Source organism: Macaca thibetana, chromosome X, assembly GCF_024542745.1.
Source record: "Macaca thibetana thibetana isolate TM-01 chromosome X, ASM2454274v1, whole genome shotgun sequence".
Lineage (NCBI taxonomy): Eukaryota > Metazoa > Chordata > Mammalia > Primates > Cercopithecidae > Macaca > Macaca thibetana.
The window spans coordinates 89,072,594-89,083,740 of record NC_065598.1 but is presented as its reverse complement, the minus strand read 5'-3'; the positions used below and the strand labels follow the sequence as shown (position 1 = coordinate 89,083,740).

The 11,147-nt window shown below is 38.6% G+C and overlaps 1 pseudogene across 1 annotated transcript; it reads left to right on the top strand.

Annotated features, from left to right (window-relative positions):
- The first annotated feature begins 2,002 nt into the window (after window positions 1-2,002).
- LOC126945838 (AP-2 complex subunit beta-like) lies at window positions 2,003-3,967 on the top strand (annotated as a pseudogene). Its single transcript, XR_007722550.1, has one exon. The product of XR_007722550.1 is annotated as an AP-2 complex subunit beta-like (transcript).
- Window positions 3,968-11,147: the final 7,180 nt, after the last annotated feature.

Sequence of the window (11,147 nt, the reverse complement as noted above, 5' to 3'; positions counted from 1 at the left end):
TTGTGTTATATACACAATGAAATATTATTCAGCCTTTAGAAAGAAGGAAATCCTGTCATTAGCAACAACATGGACGGAACTGGAGGGCATTAAGGTCAGTAAAATAAGTCAGGCCTAGAAAGGCAAATATTGCACGCTCTCACTCTTAAGAACTCTAAAAGGGGACCTCATGGAGATGGAGAGTAGAATGATGATTACCAGAAGCTGGAAAGAGAAAGAGGGAGGAGGAAACAAAGAGAAGTTGGTTAATGGGTACAAAAATATAGTTAGACAGAAGGAATAAGTTCTGATACTCAACAGTACAATCGGAAACTTATAGTTAACAATAATGTATTGTATATTTTAAAATAGCTGGAAGACAAGAATCGTAATGGTTCCAACACAAAGAAAAGATAATGTTTGAGGTGATGGATATCCCAATTACCCTGAGTGATCATTACACATTTATACAGGTACCAAATATCACAAACTCCAAGAATATATATACCTTTGATATATCAATATAAAAATATGAAAAAATACACACTGACTTCAGAAATAAACATTGAATAAAGGGCACACTCTAGGCAAGAATTATGTATATTTAGATAATATGTGTATTTACTCCCTGCTCTGTTCTAAGCCTATGAAAAAAAGTAGGTTAATAAGAAAACATAACCTTTGACTTTTTTCTTTGTGACATCCCTTATTCTTACATGTACACAGCTTATTACTGTTGAATAAAATCTCATAATCCTGAAGACTGGTACATCTATAAATTCATGGTCTCCAACTTCATCAGGGTCTTCAAAGTCTGTTGACAGTCCTTTTCCTCACCCTTGATCAGCTCCCATTCACATTCTTCTCATCAAATACATATCTTCAGAACTCAATGCAAGCTCTCTATCCCTTACTCATGGTATTTAAGTTCTGTTCAATTCAATGTGTGCTTAGCACTTACTATGTCAGTCAATGTGTTAGGCCCTGAAGATACAAAGACAAATGTGATGGCCCAACCCTAAGCAATCCTATGATTAGTGGTGATCAAACTTTTCTGTCTTAAGAGTCCTTTACACTCTTAAAAATTATTGAGAATCCCAAAATTATTTTTGTTTATCTTCATTGTATCTATTGATATTTGCCACATTCAAAGTTAAAACTGAGAAACTTTGGCCGGGCGCGGTGGCTCAAGCCTGTAATCCCAGCACTTTGGGAGGCCGAGACAGGCGAATCACGAGGTCAGGAGATCGAGACCATGCTGGCTAACACGTTGAAACCCCGTCTCTACTAAAAAAATACAAAAAACTAGCCGAGCAAGGTTGCAGGCGCCTGTAGTCCCAGCTACTCGGGTGGCTGAGGCAGGAGAATGGCGTAAACCTGGGAGGCGGAGCTTGCAGTGAGCTGAGATCCGGCCACTGCACTCCAGCCTGGACGACAGAGCCAGACTCCGTCTCAAAAAAAAAAACAAAAAACAAAAAACAAAAAAAAACAGAAACTTTTACAATTCTAATTTATTGATTTATTTTAAATGCCAATAATAAGCCCACTATATATTGACATTATTAACATATATTTTCTTAAAAATTGTGATATTTTTATAAAAAAGATAATGAGAAGAGTAGAATTATTTTACATTTTTGAAAATTTATTTAATATCTATCTTAATAAATAGAAGAAGTGGATTGTCATAACTACTTCATTCAATCTGTTGTGATATGTTATTTGATTGACATATACAAAAACATTTCAGCCTCACACAGGTACATTGTTGAAAAGGGAGGATCTTATAAACCTTCTAAAATTGTTTTAGGGACTCCGAGGGTCTTTGAATCACACTTCAAAAACCTCTGGTTTAGGGAGTGAGATATTTACATAGATTATTTCAATGTGCTGTGCCCAGTGCAATTATAGATATATACACAGATTGCTGTTGGAGCACTTCTGTTCTTACCTCATCAATAAAATCTAGGCAACCAAATGTGAACCATTACACCACCACCGGGGCTGTGCTCTCTGGCTGCCACCACCACCCCTCCCTCACCTTCACCTCTGCCTCCAGTGCACATTAAAGATCCAAAGTCATGACTGACTCCAAGTATTTCACAACCAATAAAAAAGGAGAAATATTTGAACTAAAAGCTGAACTCAACAATGAAAAGAAAGAAAAGAGAAAGGAGGCTGCGAAGAAAGTGATTGCTGTTGCGACCGTGGGGAAGGATGCTAGTTCTGTCTTTCCAGACATAATGAACTGTATGCAGACTGGCAATCTGGAACTAAAGAAGCTTGTGTATCTCTATTTGATGAACTATGCCAAGAGTCAGCCAGGCATGGCCATCATGGCTGTAAACAGTTTCATAAAGGACTGTGAAGATCCTAATCCTTTGATTAGAGCCTTGGCAGTCAAAACCATGGGGTGCATCCGGGTAGACAAAATTACAGAATATCTCTGTGAGCCCCTCCTCAAGTGGTTGGAGGATGAGGATTCCTATGTTCGGAAAACAGCAGCAGTATGCGTGGCAAATCTCCATGATATCGACGCCCAAATGGTGGAAGATCAGGGGTTTTTGGATTCTCTATGAGGTCTTATAGCAGATTCAAATGTAATGGTGGTGGCTAATGCTGTAGCAGCATTATCTGAAATCAGTGAGTCTCAACCAAACAGCAACTTACTCGATCTGAACACACAGAACATTAATAAGCTGCTGACAGCCCTGAATGAGTGCACTGAAGTGGCCAGATTTCATCCTGGACTGCCTGTCTAATTACAACCCTAAAGATGATCGGGAGGCTCAGCGCATCTGTGAGCGGGTAACTCCCCAGCTATCCCATGCCAACTCAGCAGGGGTGCTTTCAGCAGTAAAAGTCCTAATGAAGTTTCTAGAATTGTTACCTAAGGATTCTGACTACTACAATATGCTGCTGAAGAAGTTAGCCCCTCCACTTGTCATTTTGCTGTCCGGGGAGTCAGAAGTGCAGTATGTCTCCCTGAGGAACATCAACTTAATTGTCCAGAAAAGGCCTGAAATCTTGAAGCAGGAAATCAAAGTCTTCTTTGTGAAGTACAATGATCCCATCTATGTTAAACTAGAGAAGCTGGACATCAGGATTCATTTGGCATCACAAGCCAACATCACTCAAATTCTGGCAGAACTGAAGGAATATGCCACAGTGGTGAATGTTGACTTTGTTCAAAAAGCTGTGAGGGCCATTGGACGGTGTGCCATCAAGATGGAGCAATCTGCAGTGTGCTGTGTAAGCACATTGCTTGATCTAATCCAGACCAAAGTGAATTATGTGGTCCAAGAAATGATTGTTGTCATCAGGGACATCTTCTGCAAATACTCTAACAAGTGTGAAAGTATCATTGCCACTGTATGTGAGAACTTAGACTCACTGGATGAGCCAGATGCTCGAGAGGCTATGATTTGGATTGTGGGAGAATATGCTGAAAGAATTAACAATGCAGATGAGTTACTAGAAAGCTTCCTGGAGGGTTTTCATGATGAAAGCACCCAGGTGCAGCTCACTCTGCTTACTGCCATAGTGAAGCTGTTTCTCAAGAAACCACCAGAAACACAGAAGCTAGTCCAGCAGGTGTTGACTTTGGCAACACAGGATTCTGATAATCCTGACCTTCAAGACCAGGGCTATATTTATTGGGATCTTCTCTCAACTGACCCTGTCACAGCTAAATAAGTAGTCTTGTCTGAGAAGCCACAGATCTCTGAAGACGGAATTTATTGAGCCAACTGTGTTGGATGAACTAATCTGCCACATTGGTTCTTTGGCCTCTGTGTATCACAAGCCTTCCAATGCTTTTGTGGAAGGAAGTCATGGAATCCATCGTAAACACTTGCCAATTCATCATGGGAGCACTGATGCAGGGGACAGCCTTGTTGGCACCACTACTGCAACGAACCTGGAACAGCCTATGGTTATCCCCTCTCAAGGTGATCTTCTGGGGAGTCTTTTAAACAGGTGGCTATGAAAAACAATATCGATGTATTCTACTTCAGCTGCCTCAGCCCACTCAATGTGCTTTTTGTAGAAGATGGCAAAATGGAGCACCAAGTCTTCCTTGCAACATGGAAGAATATTCGCAATGAAAATGAACTTCAATTTCAGATTAAGGAATGACATTTAAATGCTGACACTTTCCAGCAAGTTGCAAAACAATCATGTTTAGACTATTGCCAAGAGGAATATGGAAGGTCAGGACATTGTGTACCAATCCCTGAAGTTCACTAATGGCATTTGGATTTTGGCCAAGCTACATATCCAGCCAGGAAACCCCAGTTATATGCTGTCACTGAAGTGTAGAGCTCCTGAAGTTTCTCAATACATCTATCAGGTCTACGACAGCATTTTGAAAAACTAACAAGACTGGTCCAGTAACCTCCAATCATGCTGTGATCAGTGCAAGTCAAGAACTCTTAACTGGAAGAAACTGTATTGCTGTGTAGAATCTGAACCCAAACACACTGAGGGCACCCTGCAAGGTAGTAACTAGTCTAACTTGTACTAACATTAAGGCACAACCTGTTGGATAGTTTTAGCTTCCTGTGAACATTTGTAACCACTGCTTCCGTCACCTCCCACCTCTTGCCACCTGCTGCTGCTATCTGTCCTTATTTATGGGCTTCTCCATGCTGTGCCAACGGCTGGCTTTTTCTACACCCTTTTTTGAGTATAGTTTGGTATTTTGTAATTGAGAGCTCATTTCAAAAGCAGGAAAAGACAACAAATATTAAAGCAAGGAAAAGTGTCATTAAAAAAAAAACAAAAAACTTTCTCATCTCCCAAAGCAAAACACCTACAAAGGTGTCCCTACTCACACCCCCAAAACATCTTATTTCTCCAATCTCAGAAGATGAGGTGGATTGGCTGCTTTTTATTTATTTCTATTTAGTTTTAGTTGACAAATAACATCTGTATTTATATTTATGTGATATAATGTAATCTTTTGTTGTATGTATACATTGCGGAATTACTAGATCAAACTAATTAACATATCCATCACCTCAAATACTTACTTTTTTTTTTTTTTCTGAGACAGAGTCTCGCTCTATTTCCTAAGTCAGAGTGCAGGCATGGGATCATAGCTCACTACAACCTCAAACTCCTGGGCTAAAGCAATCCTCCTGCTTTAGCCTCCAGAGTAACTAAGACTACAGGTGTATGCCACCATGCCTGGCTTATTTTGAATGTTTTTGTATAAAATGGGTGTAGCTATGCTGACCAAATGGATCTCAAATTCCTAACCTCAAACGATTGAATAATCCTCAATTGATTGCTCGTCATCCCAAAGCATTAGGACTAAAGGCATGAGTCACTGTAACTGACCCAAACACTTCTAATTTTCTGTGATGATGACAAAAAACCTACTTTGTCAGCAATTTTGAAATATACAATAAACTATTACATATAGTCACCATTCTGTATAATCGAGTTCTAAAACTTAATCTTCCTCACTAACTGAAACTTTGTACCCTTTGACCAACATCTTGCCATTTTTCACGCTGCAGGCTCAGCCTCTGGTAACCACCATTCTACTCTTTGCTTATATGAGTTCAATTCTTTTAGCTTCTCCATATGAATAGGATTATGTGCAATTTGTCTTTGTGTGTCTGGCTTATTTCCCTTAGCATAATGTCCCCCAGGTGCATCCATGTTGTGGTAAATGCCAGAATTTCCTTCTTTTTTAAAGACTGATTAGTATTCTATTGTGTATATATATTACATTTTAAAACTCCATTTGTTTATTGATGGGCACCTATGCAGTTTCCCTATCTTACCTCTTTGACACAATTTCAGTTCCTCTGGATATATATACAGTAGAGGGATTGCTGGATCACATGGTAATTCTACTTTTAGTATTTTGAGAAACTTCCATACTGTTTTTCATAGAAGATTAACTAACTTACATTCCCATCATCAGTGTATAAGCATCCCCTTTTCTCCGCATCCTTGCCAACACCATTATGTTTTGACTCTTTAGTAACAGCCATTCTAATAGGTTTAAAATGATATCTCGCTATGGTTCTAATTTACATTTGTCTGATAATTAGTGATATTGAGCATTTTTTCATATATCCGTCGGCCATTTGTATGTCTTCTTTTGAGAAGTGTCTTTTCAGTTTCTTTGCCCATTTTAGAATCAGTTTATTTGTTCTCTTGCTATTAAGTTGTTTGAATTCCTTATATATTTTGGATATCGATCACTCATCAGATGTATGGTTTGCAAACATCTTCTCCCAATCCATGGACTGTCTCTTCACTCTGTTTCCTTTGCTGTGCAGAGACATTTTACTTTGATGCAATCCCATTTTTCTATTTTTGCTTTTGTTGTCTATACTTTCATGGTCAAATTAAAAAAAATCGCCCACACCAGTGTTGTGGTGCTTTTTCCTTGTATTTTTTTCCTAGTCCTTTTACAGTTTCAGGTTCTGTGTTTAAGTTTTTAATTCACTTTGAGTTTATTTTGTATGTGGTTGTATAGTCTTTTCTCCTCTTTAAAACTAACCTTTTAGGCAGGGCGCGGTGGCTCACGCCTGTAATCCGAGCACTTCGGGAGGCCGAGGCAGGTGGATCACTTGAGGTTGGAGTTCGAGACCAACCTGGCTAACATGGTGAAACCCCATTTCTACTAAAAAATACAAAAATTAGCTGGGCGTGATGATGCACGCCTGTAGTCCCAGCTACTCGGGAGGCTGAGACACAAGAACCGCTTGAACCAGGGAGGCAGGGTTTGCAGTGAGCTGAGATCAAACCACCGCACTCCAGCCAAGGAGACTCTGTCTCAAAAATAAATAAATAAATAAAATGACCTTTCAATCTGTATTTTCCTTCTTACTTTACATGTATTTCTTAAATAATCTTATTCCCCTACAAGATTATTTATTTTTTAGTAATAATAAATATTTTTATTATTTAAAAATATTTTTATTTTATGCACGTGAGTTTAGAGTTGAGTAATCATCACTACAATTCATTTTTAAAACATTTCCATCACCCACAAAGAGATTAGCTCCCTCTGGCTTTTCACTCACACATATATCTAATGATTCTTGCAAGCTATGTCTCTGTACTTGAAGTACTAGACATGGTCTGTTTGCTCCTTCCTCTAGATTCTCCATCTTTTGCTCTTTATTCTCTGCTCCCGGAGTCTAATACATGTGGCTTATACCATCAAATATGCACACATGCCTTCTGACTTTTAGTCGGGCTCAACAAATGAGGGATCCCATTAAGAGACTGGATGAAGGAATGAATGTAAGTCAGTGTTCCTCCTTCTCTGGGAAATCATGTCTTGCCTGTGTTCCTCCACATAAGATGACGGGTACTCACAAAGTGTGTTGCTTTAGCAGTTTCCAGCAGGGATTTTCTGCCTTTGTCCCTTCAGACCAAGGGCTGGTGATAAAGCAGTTGCTGCTACCCTTGGTTCCAGCATAATTCCTAGTAATGCTCATATGTTCCATCCATACCTTTGTAATTAGTCCCTTTGTAAATAATCCCTTCCTGAACTATCCTAATTTTAAAGTGGCATCTGTTTCCGGTTGGAAGCCCAGTGGATATGCTTTACTCTCCCTACCACACCAACACAAACACAGGACCAATATTTTAACTTATTACTGGAAATCTCAATTTCAGCAGGGGAAGGTGGTGTTCTCAGGCTCTCGCTGAGGTTCTTCCTATGCTTTAAGTTCTTTTCTATTGATAGAATCAGTACTACTCACTTTCCTTTCTGACTGGTCTTTGGTATTGATTTGTGAAACTTAAGGTGATTTTATTTTCTCACTTATTTTATTCAATGTTGGGGCTTCGTTTATAGTTTTATGTGTAAACTGGATTTTTCCTTTGAGCATTTTATTTCTGAAATTTTCAGAAGTAAATCTCTCTTAGTCAAACATACAAAATACAAACATAGAAATGTTCATCTTTGTTTTAGTTAAGGGTGGACGCTTCTCTCAGTTGGATACTCTCAGTTGACTTTCTGCTCCCTAAACTGTTAAGATGTTTGACAATTGCTTTGGTTTCGATTTGTTGATATGAAACAGCATTTTTCATCTAACTGACATCACAAAATTGTGCATTTCATTTTCAAGTATAAACTCATCTTTACTGTATGCTTCCCTTACATTTTTAAAAAATCAGAATAAAATAGTCTCTGCTAACCAGAGAAGTTGGTGTGCAGAACGTGCTTTATTTTCAAGTTGACTGTTTAGAGTGGAGAAGATATGTAGGAGGGGGTTGGTGGAACTGTCACTATTAGAACTATTACCAGTCACTGCTCTGACTGAAGCAGGAGGGTATTTGATTAACTGACTACAAGAGAGAGTTCAATGATTCATGAGGCATCAGAAAGAGCTATTTTTAAAAGTAATTTTTCGAATAGTGCTTAATGAGGAACATAACTGGAAATTGGGAAATCTTAAGTGTATTTAAGAGTCTTGATCATATATTAGGTTGTGGTGTTCAAACAAGTTATAAAATGCTAAAAATAAGTGACTTTTAAATTCATATTTGAATGGAACTAATATAACAATTAGCTATGTAGTTTAAATAATGCCAAATGAGCTACTTTGATTAACGTCAGTAGGAAAATAGTTTCCATTGAAACCTTTCACGTTATGGCTACTATACTCAATTTTTAAAAATCAACGAATATTTTTGAGTCCCTGACTTTGAGGCATATAAAATATCATGGAAATATCTATTGCATGCCAATTAGGTGGATGGCAAGAGGAACACTTAGTATAGTCATTAGGAGGCAATGAGACTTGTTTTACATTATGACAGTGACACTTTTCTCTCTTGGCTGAAATCCCTATTCAGAAAGCTGGGGAAATCACTCCAGATGTGTCTGTCATTCTAAATTCTAGCTTGCAGGCACTCTAGCTATTTTAAATGAAAATGATTTCTCATTAGAAAAGAAGAAAAATCAACAAAAATCTCTTTCTTTGTGCCCTAAACACACTACCCCAAAATTCTGGCCAGTAATTGTAGCTCTTCTAGAGTCTGTTGTTCTAGAAATAAAATATTAAAGATTAACTTTATCAATTTACCCTTCAGTAGCTTCTACATGCACAGAGCTTTATCCTAAATCTGAATCTTGTTCTTATAGAATAATAACCTATGTGTGACAGAGAAACTGTTATGTGCTCAACAAATCTATGTTCTTTTCCTTTTGGATAAACAGCTGAGCCACATTTCCTGAGCACTCCTGCAATTAGATGAAGGCATGTGGTTAGTCTTAGTCAGCAGAATATAGGCAGAAGAAATATTTGCAGGCCTAACCTCTAAAACCTCTTTTTCAGTCCTTTAAGTGGGTTCTGATTCTTTCTTCCCTGTGGAAAAGAAAAGCAGATGATTCACTGGAAGGCTTGTGTGCCCTAGGGGATGGTGAACACACTATTTGGAAGAAACATGGGCTCCTAATTAAAAGCATAGAAGATAATTGGACTTGGATGAGTCATGAAACTTTATTGCACTCAATCACTAAGTTGTTAGGAATTTTTTTACTGCTTTTTGTCTACTCTTTGGAACTCGACATCTATCCACAGAATAAAGGAGACAATAGTACTGACAATTTGTGGATTTAGTGACTGGAAAGTCATCTCAACCTGGTGCCTTACTTACTGTTTGGGAGAACTTGTAAGAGATTACCTTCTATTTGTCCAGGTCTAGCAAAGGCTTTTATTACCCTACCCCTAGTGCTCTTCAACAGGATACCTAAATCACCCTCAGCTTTCAATGACAATGAAAATTTACCAGCTCCTATTCTCTCCATTCTGGTTAAAGCTATGCTTGCAGTATGCATACCTGTTTATAGAATGTATGTCTTACCTCTCATACCCTCACCCTGCCTATATAGGGTGCATTTATTTTATTTATTTATTTGTTTGTTTGTTTATTTATTTATTTATTTTGAGACTTAGTTTCACTCTTGTCCCTCAGACTGGAGTACAATGGCACGATCTTGGCTCACTGCAACCTCCGCCTCTTGGGTTCAAGCGATTCTCCTCCCTCAGCCTCCCAAGTACCTGGGATTACAGGTGCTTGCCATCACACCCAGCTGATGTTTGTGTTTTTAGTAGAGACTGGGTTTCACCATTTTGGACAGGCTGGTCTCGAACTCCTGACCTTAAGTGACCCACCCACCTAGGCCTCCCAAAGTACTGGGAGCACAGGCGTGAGCCACCGCACCAAGCCTATGGGGTGCATTTGTACTCAGCTCACTGGTCAAACCTTGCAAATAAGTCTTCTCTTTTCCCTTCTTTATTAGTTTTGTCTGGCTGCTCCTCTTCTGTACTGACAAGACATACTCCGTACTCACAAAACATGTCACAAAATCTACATATTTGTATCAGAACATCCTCAAAGAGTTCCTTCTAGGGTATGACCTTTTTGCAGCAGACATTATAATACCAGATCTTAGTACAGTATGTGTACTGAGTAAACATGGCATTCATTTTTTCAATTTTCCCTGGTAACGTTGGTAAAAGTTTCGGAATCTTTACTATAAAGTCGGTATAGATGAATACTTTGTTTACATGCCAACCAACTTCAGGACTTTCAAAGTTTTATGTAATTAAATTGTAATAAACCTTTTAATTTTGGAACGATACAGACTCCGACTGGTGTATCACTCGGGGTTCTTTTATTTGGCACTATCTGCTAAAGAGGCCACTCTCACTGCTGCAGGATGGCGCTAATGTTGGAAATCTCTTTGTCTTAGCTCTACAGAGAAAAAGACCCTGGCCAAGTTTCCCGTCTTAGGTTTGTGGCCTTGCTACCTAATACAGTAGAGAGAAAGAAACTTGCCCACTTCCATTTCTGTTTGCAGTGAGAAATAAAGCACTCTGACCTACCATTACTGTGTATAATGCAGGATTCATCCGATGTAAAAATGAACATTCTGATACTGGGCAGTGTCCCTCCACCTCCATGGTAATTTAAAAAAAAATGTCATTTATGCCTGTTTTGATCACCACAGTGCGTCTGTGTCTTCACTGGGCCTCAATCTTTTTGAGTCTGAATTATTCTGACAGTTGTTGAGGATGATATCTTGACAGAAAAGACTTTACAAATTATTCCATAAAATTTTATAAGAAATGAGACCTATTGATGTGAATTTCAGTGCAAAAGAAGACTATTGAACTGTACTC